The 14,042-nt window shown below is 43.7% G+C and overlaps 1 long non-coding RNA gene across 1 annotated transcript; it reads right to left on the reverse strand.

Moving 5' to 3' along the window:
- Positions 1-5,386: 5,386 nt before the first annotated feature.
- On the reverse strand, positions 5,387-7,043 carry LOC130681910 (uncharacterized). Its single transcript, XR_008995187.1, has 2 exons — positions 6,497-7,043; positions 5,387-5,939 (listed from the first exon to the last, which is right to left on the reverse strand). It is a non-coding gene; the product is annotated as an uncharacterized LOC130681910 (long non-coding RNA).
- Between the last annotated feature and the right edge of the window lie 6,999 nt (positions 7,044-14,042).

Raw genomic sequence — 14,042 nt, forward strand, 5'->3', positions numbered from 1 at the left:
CTTTTACTATTGTCCCATGTTGCTGTGGGACTCAGTGTAAGTCCCTCTTAGAGCACACAAGCACTCTTTATGGGCTCTGCTGACTTCTTTAAAGGTCAATGGCAAGCCCCACTGACAGGCTACAGCTCACTTTGTCTTTTGCCCCACATGCAACAAATGTTGATGTAACCATTGGGCAATATCAGAGGCAGGCTTTCCATCTAGCCAATGCACCTGGGCCAATGTGCCTGCTTCATAACAGTCTTACTCTGACCAGAGGCCCATAAGTCTTGCCATAACTTTTGCCCTCAAAGGGGCCGGTGACCAACCATCCAGTTGGCATGGTACCATGTTGGTAGCCACTGGGTCAAGCCCTGATAGACGGCCCAGCTGTCAGTGCAGACAACTATGGGGGAGGGCTCCTGGGTGATCATGAGCCATGCTGTCCACAACTCAGCCCATTGGCCATCCTTCCCCTCTCTGTCCTCCATCCATATTGTCTCAGTCTTAGGATGGAAAGCCACAGCCCTACACCTCAGGGGCTGCCCATGACTGGAGCCATCTGTATACCAAGCATCTTCAGGTATAGGGGCTTTTCCCTCTCGATAAGGACTCTCTGCTACCAATGGCTCAAAAGCAAGTTCTTCTTGCTTTCTACTGGTATATATAGAAATATGCGTTGGAGTTCTCCACTTAAGGGGCTAGTAGAGAGGAGGCTATGCTGCTGTAAATATGTGCCCCATTTGGCCAGTGTCGGTATCTGTGCCATGCCACCCCATGGCTTTTGGGTCTAGTCTCACATCCACCCTGCAATGGGATAGGTGGTTATTAACTTGGTCGGAGCTGTTCTGGTGATGGGCTCTGTAGCCAGCAAGGCAAAGTACACAGCAGCCAGTTGCTTCTCTATCAAGGTGTACTGGACCTCTCCTCCTTTCCGTAGTTGTGACCAGAATCCAATAGGTTGGTGTGACCATTCAAGCCGCTGCCAAAGACCCCATCCATAACCATCTTTGGTTACATGAGCATCTAGCTCACAGCACCTTGATGAGTCCATTATACTCAAGGCCTGTATGGCCTTGACTGCTTGCTTAGTGGCAGTAAAAGCAGCTGCACATGTCTCATCCCAGACCCACCTGATGCCCTTTCATACCAACCAGTATAAGGCCTTCAGAATTTGTGCCAAGTGTGGGATAAACACTCTCCAGTAGCCCAAAAACCCAAAAACTCTTGTAATACTGCCATAGTGGTAGGGGTGGGGAAAGCCTGGACCTTGTCTATGACTGCTTCTGAGATAACTTTAGTTTCACCTGACCAGAGAACACCCAAGAATTTCATAGACAAACCAGGTCCCTGAACCTTGGTGATGTTACAGCCCATCCTTTCTCTTGTAGATGTTGCAGCAGTCTAGGAACTGCCCCTTTCAAATTTGCAAGACAATCAGATGTGAGCATGATATCATCAATGTAGGGATACAGCTGCACCATTTGTCGTTTCTTCCATATGGACAAGTCCTGGATTACAAGTCCATGACAGATGGTGGGACTGTGGAGGTATCCCTGTGGAAGGACGGTGAATGTCCACTGTTAGCCTTCCCATGTGAAGGCAAACTGTTCCTGGCTTTCCTATGCTATGTCAATAGAGAAGAAAGCATTAGCAAGGTCCACAACATAATGATAGGTCCCTAGTTAATGACCGAGTGTGTCCATAAGAGCTGCTATAGAGAGGACAGCAGCAGGCAAAGGGGGTGTGACTTTATTAAATTCCCTGTAGTCCATGGTCATATGCCAGGAGCCGTCTGGCTTTCTCACTGGCCACACTGGAAAATTAAAAGGACTATGAGTGGGCTTTATGATGCCCACTTTCTCCAATTCATGTAGAGTTTCCCCAATTTCCTTGTGCCCCTCAGGCAACTTATACTGCTTAGTATTTGTCACTCATGGAGGTACAGGCAGAGCTACAGGTGTGTGCTTAGCATGTCCCCTCACAACTGTCTTTACCTCACATACCCTCAGTCTGAACTCACCTGCAGTGGTCTGTAACCACAGGCCCTGCAGGATATCTACCCCCAAAATATATTCAGAGATGGGAGAAATGTGCACAGTGTACTCCTTTGGGGGTAAGTGCCCTATCCCCAATGGGATTTAGGCTTTCTTCACTCTAATTGCCCTACCTCCATAGGCATCTATCACAGCAGGAGTCCCAGGAAAACTCTCAGGGTTGCCCTAAGTCAGAGAACACTCAGCTCCTGGACACATTGTGCATTCACAGGGGACCAATGAATTGCTAATTCTACATGTGGCGTCCGGTCCCCACCATATCCCCCAAGGTGGATACCTCGACCAGTCCCTCAGTCAAACAGTGATGCCCTATCATCCTCCTGTGGGGGTGAGGGCTTGGGCGAATCCTGAGTACTGTCCCCAGGAAGTCCTGCAGGGACACAGACTGGACATGAGGCTTTGACTCTGGCTTCTGTGTCCTGCATCTCAGCGGCTAGAACTGCCGCTCTGCCATTAATTGATGTCACAGTTCTAACAAGATCCTGTTGTTCTGCCCAGCGAGTTTTTCTTTCACTGCCCCGGCCTTTATCAAATCAATCCACATCTGGGTCCTTCAGACCTTCACAGGGCCCTTTGTCCCTCTCCTTTCAGTTGTATCCTGTACTTCCTTCTGTGTTCTTATTGTTTCAACCTCCCCCAGATCTGCTAACATACGAGTAGCCTCACTTATGGGTTGCCCTAGGTGGGGGACAAGAGTATTCACTAGGGACCCAAAGAGAGATGTGGGAGCTGTATGGAGCACCAGGTTTCTCATTCCTATGGTGAACACCTCCTTCCTCATCAGTGCCCTGGGGATCCATATTATAGATGATATTTTTCATGCCCAATTCCCGCAACATCTGTTGGAGCTCTATACACATTTTCCAGCTAGTGGGTAAGTGTGGTAAATCACCCGGATTAGGCCAAACTTCCCTGATGGCTGCTATCAGCCAATCCAGAAGCGCCTGATTCCCTGAGGTGTGACGGGTACTTTGCAACTGCTGCCGGAGGGAGGGGTGAGTCATCAGGGAAGAGAGTCTACTTATTTCAGAAACGAGCATAACAATGTTTTCCACCCCCATATCCCAGACACGTAAAAGCCATGTAGGTAGGGGTTCTGATAGCTTCTGCCAATACCAGACGCTCATGTCCACCAGCTCATCCTGGGTATAGGAGTGCTTCACAGGCTGAGAAGGGGGCAGCCCCTCCCCTTGAGGAACCTGCAGTTGTTGCCTTTCTATTCTTTTAATTACAACCCTGCGGGCCTTTAATACAGGAGAGGCTGCTGCCTAGGGCCATCGCCTCGGCAACAGATCAGCCTTTGGCCCTACCCCCTCATCCTCTCCCTACACCTCCTCCACTATCTCTGGGGCTGAAGGTACCACTCTTTCCACCCCCTCTCCCATGACCTCCTGCAGTGCAGCTTCTACTACATCCCACCTTGCTGCTGCTAAGGAATCTTCCAGGAGCGTGACCCGTCTTCTCAATAACTGTCTCTCTTCCTTAAGGGCATTCCATAGATCATTGCCCAGGTCCTCCAAGCAATGCTGAAGTGTGTCTCTTTCTTGCTGAAGTTTCTTACTCTTTGCAATAACCCTCTCTCTCTCCTCGATAACATTTTCCATTATCTTGAGGAAAAGAGATCCCACAATCCTGGCTGTTACACGGCTACTCAGGGCCTCTAAGCAGCCTTCTATCTCATGGAGGGCTAATTCCACAGCTTCCGCTGTCTCCAACCTAACCTGACGGTGCCTGCCGTCGAAGTCGAACAGTCTGAAGGGGAGGCGTGGAGCTGAATAAATGTACAACTCACTCTGAGAGGACGCCCAGTCAAGCTGGAACGTAACGTACAGCTTTTATTCTCCTCTTTTTATACACACTCAGGAAGGGCAGGTTAACCAGGGATCAAGAAACATGTGCTTGAGTACTGACATACTTTTTTATAAAACAAGCATACTCTGTCCTCAGGATAGATCCTATCTCAGCACACTCAGACTCAACATCTAGGACTTGTCATTATTCTTAGTGAACTCCCTTATCCCTGACCGTTCTTTCACCCCAGTCTCTCAGCTGTCCTCTCTCAGTTCCCTTTGAGTTTCAACCGTCTCCAACATCTCCCCCTTTTTTCTTTAATAAAACAACCAGCCCAACTCGGACTGGGTCAAGGTATGTGCCTGTCCTAGGTTGTACAGCTGCAGTAAATCCTTACCCGTCATGGGGCCATAGTCCTCTGTCGACCACTCCCTGTCTTAGGTTGGTATTTACAATTCAACCATATCTTACCCGTCATAGGCTACCATACATGACTTCAAATCTCACGATTTATAAGTGGGGGGGGGCGTCTGCAATTTCAAATGATGCAGGCCTCTTAAGGCTTGTTGGATTAGTTTCCACATGCTGTGCGAAGGACACAAGGCCCTAGTAACAGCAATAGAAGACATAAAATGCTTAGGGTTAAGGGAGGTGTGACAGCGTGCCAGAGACTATGCACGGGTTCTTTGAACATGTCTTTTATCTGATTTAATATATCAGATGCAGTTTTGGCTGCAAATAAGATATGATTTAAATGGTTCTGTGGTGACCGGGGATATAACTCCCCCGTTTTTGTTTTTTCCAATTGAGCTTTAAGGGTGCCATGGGCACGTTCTACAATGCTTTGGCCTTGTGGATTATATGGCATCCCAGTTTTGTGTGAAATATGCATTACATGGCTGAGATCAAACATGTCGAAAGACAGACATAACTTGAATATATATATAGGTTTTAACAAACTACTAGTTAAATTGCATCACACATTAACAGAATAGGAATACAGATACATAACAAAGGCAGACTTACAATTACTAGTTATATCTAACGAAATTAAGAAAACCAGTTAGATATCTCAGGCATTTGTAAAAGCTTATTGACAATATGACGGATATCATCTAATTGATTTTGAATAGTTTGAGAAAAATCAGACAAATTGAAACAACACATTCTTGGAAACTGTTCACATCCTACATGCCCTTTTAACAGCAGACAGTCCACAGCAGCGCGATTCTGAAGCACCGCAGCTCGCACTTCTCCCAGTTCTTGGTTGAGTTCAAATAATACAGAAGCAGTCAAATTTGTTGTTTTGCTATATGCACAGGCCAGCTTAGATATCTCTTTCTGCATTCCAATGAAAAGTCCAGGGACTGGCAGGAGGAACGCAGCTGCAACTGCGACAGCGGCAGGCTCCGAAAGTTTCAAATTTTCATGACAATCAGATGGCAGAGCTCGGAGAAGCCTCTTGCGCTTATATCCAGGTGGTCTATTAAAGCAGGAAGAATGCGTCCCACCCCACAAACACCTCGATAGTGTGGAGAAAGGGCTTGATATGTTTTGTCATTACACAAAAATACCCAACCATTTGGAAGTCTATATCCAGAAGACCATTTTACATTGATTGTAGAATTACAGTAAGAGGGTACATGAGTACAATCAATAAATACACAGTCAGTAATTATAGTAGTACTAACAGGTAAATTTAATTGGACATCAAGAGTAAGCATCTTAGGGGGAAGAGTGATATTTCTGTAGCATAAAATATTCAGTAATAAAGTTTGGCATTCTTCCCTTTGATAGTGCTTTCCAGGTAAATATACATCAGGTAAATAAGCCAAATTAGTCAAATATTTTCCTCGATGAGGAGAAGAAATTCCTCTGACATGTTCCCGGGGCCCTCTGGAAAATATCAGAGTTAATTAGAGGTAAAAATACTTTTTTAAATTTGGTCTTGGGAAGTTGTCAAAAGTTTTTAAGGCACTTGCCTCAATAGAATTATAGTTATTAAATAACACTTGTTATTTAACTAGAATGATAATAAGAAAGTTTAAAAGCAAATGCAGAAGGTTACATAGTTGTTAACAACACTTAGCTTAGTCTTTTTAATATTAAGATCTCATTTTCTTAAATACTCAGACAATTCATTAAGACTTTAAGCATAAGAAACTGTTTTAATAAACAATTAGAAAACTTTTTGCAATCTTTCAACATTAAAGGTAGACTAATAAACTTTTGTTCTTTTAACAAACAAAAATTCTAGTCTTGCTATGTACTTGATATCAAGATTTCTTTGCTTTAATCTCACATAGCATGATTTTATCAATCTTTCATAAACCTTTTACGAATTTACTCTTACATTCAGTGTTTTCTTTCCTTGAACAAACAGCTGTACTTTTGAATAGTTATCTTCTTTTACTTTCAACACAATGCATTTTTACTCCTTATACCTTCTCTTATTAAACATACATTCTTTAGCATACAGAAATGTTTTCCTTATTATATTAAGTGGTTTCAGTTAGAACTTAAAACCATTTGGTACCTTAACCTTCAGTGAAGACTGTAAAATAGACCATTGTAAACTGTTATATCAGCAGTCTTCAGATTGATACATTTATGAGCATATTTTATCATTTTTGAAAATGTGCCTTACAACACAATTTCTCATTAAGCACAAAATATGTCTATATAACTTAGCAAACTTTAAGAATTTTGGTTACTGCAAAAATTCTCAGGCTTTTTGCAGATATATACACTGTTTTACATTAATACAGTATTATTATTAAGATGTTCATTTGCTACACTTGTTTCCTTATTTTTAGCAACCATGCCAGATTACTTATAAAACTTTTACTAAACATTAGACAAAGTCAAGCTTTTCTTTAAACATCTTCTTGAAATATTTAGCAGGTAATATCAAATTAAATGACTTTAAGTAAACGTTGGCAGCTGATAACTATAAGGACATGTCCGTTTCACTTAAACTTAAATTAGTATTCATGCTTAATATTTTTTATTAAATTTTCTGGAAGTTTTAGAATGCCCAATTTTCACAAGCACTTGTTTTTAAATCAATTTTTATTAATACCATCCGGAGGTAGAAAATATTTTTTATTTACACACTTAGACACACAAACATACAGACTGAGACATAATGACTACAGTTAGCAACACTTTTCATATAAAAACATATACACAAACTGACATAAAGGTTTGAGTTACTAATATATTTTTTTTGGTATCATTAATCTACAATTACAGAAAGAACATTATGTTTACTAGGTTCCCCCCTTCACCAAGTCCCCCCCACATACCCCTGCACAGTCACTGTCTATCTGCATAGTAGGATGCTGTAAAATCACTACTTGTCTTCTCTGTGTTGTGCAGCCCTCCCGGTGCCCCCACGCACTATACATGCTAATCGTAATGCCCTCTTTCTTTTTCCCCACCCTTATCCCTCCCTTCCCACCCATCCTCCCCAGTCCCTTTCCCTTTGGTAACTGTTAGTCCATTCTTGGGTTCTGTGATTCTGCTGCTGTTTTGTTCCTTCAGTTTTCCTTTGTTCTTATACTCCACATATGAGTGAAATCCTTTGGTACTTGTCACTCTCCCCCTGGCTTATTTCACTGAGCATAATACCCTCTAGCTTCATCCATGTTGTTGTGAATGGTAGGATCTGTTTTTTTCTTATGGCTGTGTAATATTCCATTGTGAGTTACTAATATTTAATTGCCTTCTTTCTTCTTAGTTTATTTGATTAAAAGTACTTCAGTTTTCAAGAATACACTCTAGGGGCTAGCAGTTTACATTACTGGGTTAAGGTTTAGACAGCCCCAGTCCAGGGGGCTGGAAATAAAATGCATGTACAATTCTAGCACAAGTTATTTAAAGCCAGGCTGTATTACAGAAGATAAATTTCTTCTATCTCAGGGACTCTAGTTTAAAACTTCTCAATTTTCAAAGATAATGATGAACCTAGTAAGTAGAATAGATTTTCACTAAAAGAATTTAGAAAACTAGTTCTATATTGTAGTAGTTCACAGGACTTTTGACTATTTTCCTTGTGGCAAAATATATTTAGCTGCATAACATTATATTGCATACTTCTTTCAGGGGCAAAGCCTCTCTAATCAGGGAGTTTGTATTGAGGTTAGGTTTGTGTGCAGAAGATAGGACACTTCTTTTTTAGAGTTTAGGGATTGAATTACTCTCAGTTTTCCTAGTTTTTTCTGCCTGAGCTTAAGCATTTCTTGAGAGCCCCCTGCCTGTCTGGTAAGTGTAGGGACTGTGTGACCTCTCACTGCTAGAGCCTTGATTCGGATTACAAGCTTGTTTCGCTTCCTTGGGGCTGCAGACAAGGAAATGCCTAGCTCTAGGATGACTGCCTCTAAGGAAAGGAGTTAATAGAATAGAGCTATTTACGTGTTGGTTTGAGGGTGTAGCTTGATTATTTTACAGGCTCTATATACATCGTGTTAGCTGCAGGACTGTCTCCTAAGCTGCGAAAAACAGCATCTTTTAAACGAGATACCTTCTTCGGGGAACCAAGGACATACTTGTTCTATGAATTCTAAACATTTTGTTAACTGTTAATTGTCCTACTTTTGCGACGCACGTTCGCAGCATATGCTTAAGTATCTGTGCAAATAGGACTCAGCTGTTTCCGGCCCCCATGATACTCTCAGAGGTTAAATGATTCGCCGCCCCTTACCTGCTTCGTACGCACTGTTATCTCGTGGCGGCTCTCACGTTCTCCTCCGTACTTCAGGTCCCTGTTCGGTCACCACTTGACGGTGCCTGTCATCGAAGTCGAACAGTCTGAAGGGGAGGCGTGGAGCTGAATAAATGTACAACTCACTCTGAGAGGATGCCCAGTCAAGCTGGAACGTAACGTGTAGCTTTTATTCTCCTCTTTTTATACACACTCAGGAAGGGCAGGTTAACCAGGGATCAAGAAACATGTGCTTGAGTATTGACATACTTTTTTACAAAACAAGTATACTCTGTCCTCAGGATAGATCCTATCTGAGCACACTCAGACTCAACATCTAGGACTTGTTATTATTCTTAGTGAACTCCCTTATCCTTGACCGTTCTTTCACCCCAGTCTCTCAGCTGTCCTCTCTCAGTTCCCTTTGAGGTTCAACCGTCTCCTACACTTACCCAATTCTGGGGAAGCCCCACCTCTCTAGGAAGTGCTTTACCCTAGACCAATTCTCCACTAGGGTCTCCCCAATTGGAAGCCCCACAGATAGGGGGCTCCCAAGTGAAGCTGCACCCTCTACTGCTGCAGTCACTGGGGCATTCCCACAAGGGGGGTGGTTCTGGGCATCTCCCCACCATCTCTAGGGGCAGCCTGACCAAGGGTCACACCCATGTAGATAGATTTCTGACTGCTGCCAGATGTAACTCCAGGGGGAAAATCCCAGGGCAAAATACCTTTGAAAACGAAATCATCAAAGGGAGAAATAAACTGGGAGAAACCCGTTTATTTCTTACAAGCAGTCCACTGTCTCTGGCAACCTGGCTGCAGAAGAAGAAGCCCCCACCCAACGTTGCTGGTCCAGATAAGCCCTCTCTTGCCCTTGTAATTACCTATTCACATGGAGACGGACCACTCCTCTCCACCCCCTGGAAACACCTACTGTATGGAGATGTGGTAAAGCCAGGCAAGAGATTCTGGAAATATTGCAATTTTACCCACAGCCAGTCTTTCTGAACCTGCTAAATGCTGAAACTTTACTGTCCAGAGTTTTACTGGAGTTATACTACTAAAAATAGAGGTGCAGGTATCCTCTGCTCTTTCAAAGCTAATGTTCCACCACTTGTCTTTTATGAAAGACCTGTGTTATTACCTGTGTTCACTAAATGAAAGAAGTCCAAGGAAGATTTTTGCTTTTGTGGAAAAGGTCAAAAAGTGAAAATAGCAATCAGCATCTATGTTGCAGCAAGCTGTTATAGAGGCAGTGTGCACCCCAGGAACAAGAGTGGCCCCACCATACTCCTTCCTGGGAAAGTTGTTTTAGGCCTGGGGTTACCCCAAAATTTCCATGTAAGTTAATGGTAATTGCTTCTTCACTTTAGGGCTTTTCGGCTTATGAAAAATTTCACTCTACTTTTGGATAGTGGGGGAAACCTGTACAGTGACCAGATGAAGCTCCCCAGATGTTGTGCAGCCAATTCGATGGCATAGGGGCAGGATAAAGTTAGGCTGTCTCCTTCTCTCTTAGTCTGCTTCTCATTGCTGGCCCAGAGTGGTCTGGTCTGTGGGGACATGCACTTGCTGAGGGCCTTCATCCACAAGGACAGAAAGAACCTTTAGGTTCTATGGCCCAGGAGAGCCAGGCAGAAGTCTGGCCAAGTGTTCATAGAAACTGTAAGAGGCCAGGGGCATCATCTAGGTAAAGCCAGGCAAGCCAGGTCAGGTGTAAGGTTTTTTAACATATCAATATGAGACAATCTCTTTGGGACTTGATCCTGCTAGCATGGTGGTCATACCATGAGAGAAATCATTGAAAATTCTCAGAACATCTGGGGCAAAATGCCAGAACATTTTTCCCATTTATCTATTCACCTCTCAAATATCAAGGAAATGTTTAACATCTGCCAGGCAGGGACACCTATGGGGGCCACTCAATCATTGTGGCAAAGCTTCATATCTGGAAGGGAGAGGGTCTTGAGAGTGACCCTTGGCCATGAGGATGGGGTGGTGGGCAAAACCTCCCCACCTCTGGATCTCACATGGACCATTCTGAGTGGTTCTTCTATAGGCCCTCGGGTTGTTCCCTGTGAGCATGAGCCACCCTTGCCAAAAGGGGTAACTTTCCCCCAGGAACTACCCGTCACCTCAGGATCTGCATTTGGAGGGAACTGAAGCTAAGACCCAGCATTTGCATTGGTTCAGAAAAGCTGGATGACAGAGAAGACATAATGGGAATGCAGGTGCTATCAAAGGACACTGGGAGACACAATGCAGAAAGAGCGTGTTCCCAACACATCGGAGTAGACTCCCGGATCTCCTGGTGCATCCATGAGTGACCAAAATTACTCTCTGGATGACTGACACAGCTGTTCCAGGGCCAGAATGCCCTGATTTGTGTGGATGGACCCCATAGATTAATGTCCTGCAGGCTGTCCTTGTCTGCCCTTGGCCAAAAGGAGGGACTGAGAAAATGAAAAACAGCTCTGCTGGCAGCTAGGCTGTGATGCTCCCAAGTGCAGATGAACAGCACTCATGGAAAATAAATAATGTCCAGAGCAGGTCACTCCATGACCATGCTTGAAACTAGACAAGGCCTCTCCTCAACAAGGAAAATGATAAATGGTTCCCCACCTTTGACTAACAAGACTCACTGCTGTTCCTTCACCAGCGCCAATTCTAACACCTCAATTTTCCCATCTCTGAAAAAACATTATTGTATTGCTTGTGCCTCTTGACAACGTGGGATTCAGAACATGCCCCCTGTTTCCCCAAACTCTCCTTAGAATCCCTCGACACCTGCCTAAATCCTGTGAGAATCCTCTCCCCATTCGTTCTTGTTGAAATGCCCCATGTCCCCTGGAGTGAGTCCTTACTAGTTGCAGCCAGCTAACTGAAGCTGCTTCTGTTTTGACCACATGTTGGTGCTGGTGGCATCTGCATTGGCCTCTCTGCTTGCTGCCAGCTGATCAGCATCGTAAGTGATGCTTAAGGAAGAGAAGACAAATGTCACTCTTTTCTAATGTCTGCTGTTTCTTCTCTCTCCTCTGTCTCCAACATAAATCCTGTCTTTGCCTTTGTTAGATAGAATTGATCCATTAGTGGCTTCTTTTGCATGCTGCAAAATAGAGTGCTAGGAGCCTATACATGTCTCTGCGTTGGTTGGCCCTGTGGTAGACATTCACTGAAGATGTGGCCCTAACAGCAGGGTCTCCACTGTGGCTCTGTAGAGTTGATGCCTTACATTCAGTATTGTACATTTCTCTTCTTAAAATGTCCCCCCACTATTTCTTCCAATTTGGGCTCCAGCTTTCCAACAAGTTGCCTAACTCTTCTCTGCAGCCCACCACAAAACAAATAAACAAAATTTCCAAGCTCCCAAACTCCAAAATGACACCAAACATAAGCAGTTTAGCTCACTTGAGCCTCTCCCTCAACCCTCACTCCCTTGCAGCTCTAAAGACTCATTATGAATGGAATGGAAACTCACCTGAATATCCCATAATAGAATTGCCAAGTATAGTGCATCAGCTGAGGGGACTATCTTGCATCTGTTAAAAGAGGTAACTAAGGTGACCTAGAAGTAAGGAAAATTGTTTACGAAACTATTGTCTATGAAAATTATACATAATGCAAAAACTGGTATTTGCACTGAGGCAGCCATCATCTACATGTGGCTCCGGGCCTAAACTGAGTACCAGCAGTGATTTATACTAGGTGTGAGTTGATGGCATGAGTTCATTAAGGCTCTATTTAAATAGGAATAGAGGAACCTGATGGAAAAGACCAGGGCTTGGGACCAGGGTTGGGTGGGTGAAGCATTTTTACTAAATTTAACAGAGTACCAAGGACAAACAAACTTCTGTAATCAAGATAAAAATATTTTAATGCAATATTTTAAAAAATCAAATGTAAGGCAAAACAAATCCATGAAGAATACAGCATCAAATTTTTAAGTGAAGGTTCTACCCTGTACTTGCACGACCCTGACAGTGAGTGCCTCACTTGCCTCACCCTAGTCCCAGCCCTAGGGTGGGACAGTGATCAGCCAGGTGGGCCACTGGCTGTCTCCTCTAAGACTGAGCCCCATTGAGAATAAGGGCTTCCTTACTAACCCCCCAAAGAGGGAGTGTCCAAATGCACACAGCTGATTAGGGAATCATTGCAAAGTGGGAAAATGTTTCCATGTAGTTGAACGTCAAGTAGATCTTGAAGGGGCTTGGGCTAGGACAAGGAGATACAGCAAATAAAAGTGCCTCAACATGCGAATCTCTATGAAAGTGACCTAGTCGGGTGGGTCTTGGAGAGTCTTAGAGTGCAAAATAAAGGCATGTCTAGGAGTCAGAAGCAGCAAATGATGTCACTATAGCAACCTGGGGCTCTGGGCCACCACTGTCCTTGTAGGAGCAAAGGCTGAAGGAGTTGCATTATGTTTGTGCAAAAAATATGTGGGACAAACCAGAACCACTTCCCCACCCCACCCCACCCCTGCCAAGGAGCCAGAAGGCAGGCATTTGGAAATGATATTTCTTTATATTCTACAGGTTGGTGGTGGGGGCTGGTCTAGAGAGATCCACTTTTGTAACTGCTGTAAACTCAATGAACAGGCAAGCCGAGGTGACCTGTGAAAAATCAGGCTGTATGTGCAAATATGCAAGGACTCGATCATAATAACCCCAATCAAAAATGACTGTGTCAGAGAAATAGAACAATGATTATGTGAAATATTTTTAAGTTTTTCTCAGTGTTTTTAGGTGATCTTTTCAATTCACAAAAGGGAAAGTGAAGAAAGTATCATATCCACAAAGTTACATATGTAGAACCTGGCACCATAGCCTGGAGTTCAGCAAATGATAGTATCTCACATGATCATCTGAACAATATGTGGCGGTTTTACCAAGATCAAGATCTTGGTTTTCCTAATGATGTTCTTACTAGAAAACACTAGGTCAAATTTCTATGAAGATAAAATGCCTGTAGGGTGAGGTCTAAAATAAACATTCTGTATTAAATTTTAAAACAAACAAACAAAATACTATGGCCAGTGATGCTAATATTAGCCAAGACTGAGAACCAATAAGACCAGTACCATCCACCAGAACTTTCTATGGGGATGGAGATGTTAGACTTGCACTGCCCAGTACAGTAGCAGCTAGCCACATGCCGCTCTTGAGCCCTGAAACATGGCTAGTATGACTGAGTTTTTTACTTTGTTCAGTTTTAAGTAATTCATGTGTAACTGTAAATAGGCACATGTGGCTAATGGCTGCTGTATTGAACAGCGCAGCTGTTGTGCTTGTGGTGCTCAAGTTTTGGCTGGCACTGGTCACCCAAGGAACTTGGTAACGATACAAAGCTCCAGGCCAGGAGATTTTCCATAGCAGCACTTTGCAAACTCATTGGGGATCTTGGCAAGATTCAGATTCGGAATCAGGAGGTCTGGGATAGCACCTGAGAGTCTGAATTTCTAAAAGGCTCCCATGGAATGCCAATGCTGCTGGTCAGGGGACTGCAATTCAGGG

The sequence above is a fragment of the Manis pentadactyla genome, chromosome X (assembly GCF_030020395.1).
Source record: "Manis pentadactyla isolate mManPen7 chromosome X, mManPen7.hap1, whole genome shotgun sequence".
NCBI lineage: Eukaryota > Metazoa > Chordata > Mammalia > Pholidota > Manidae > Manis > Manis pentadactyla.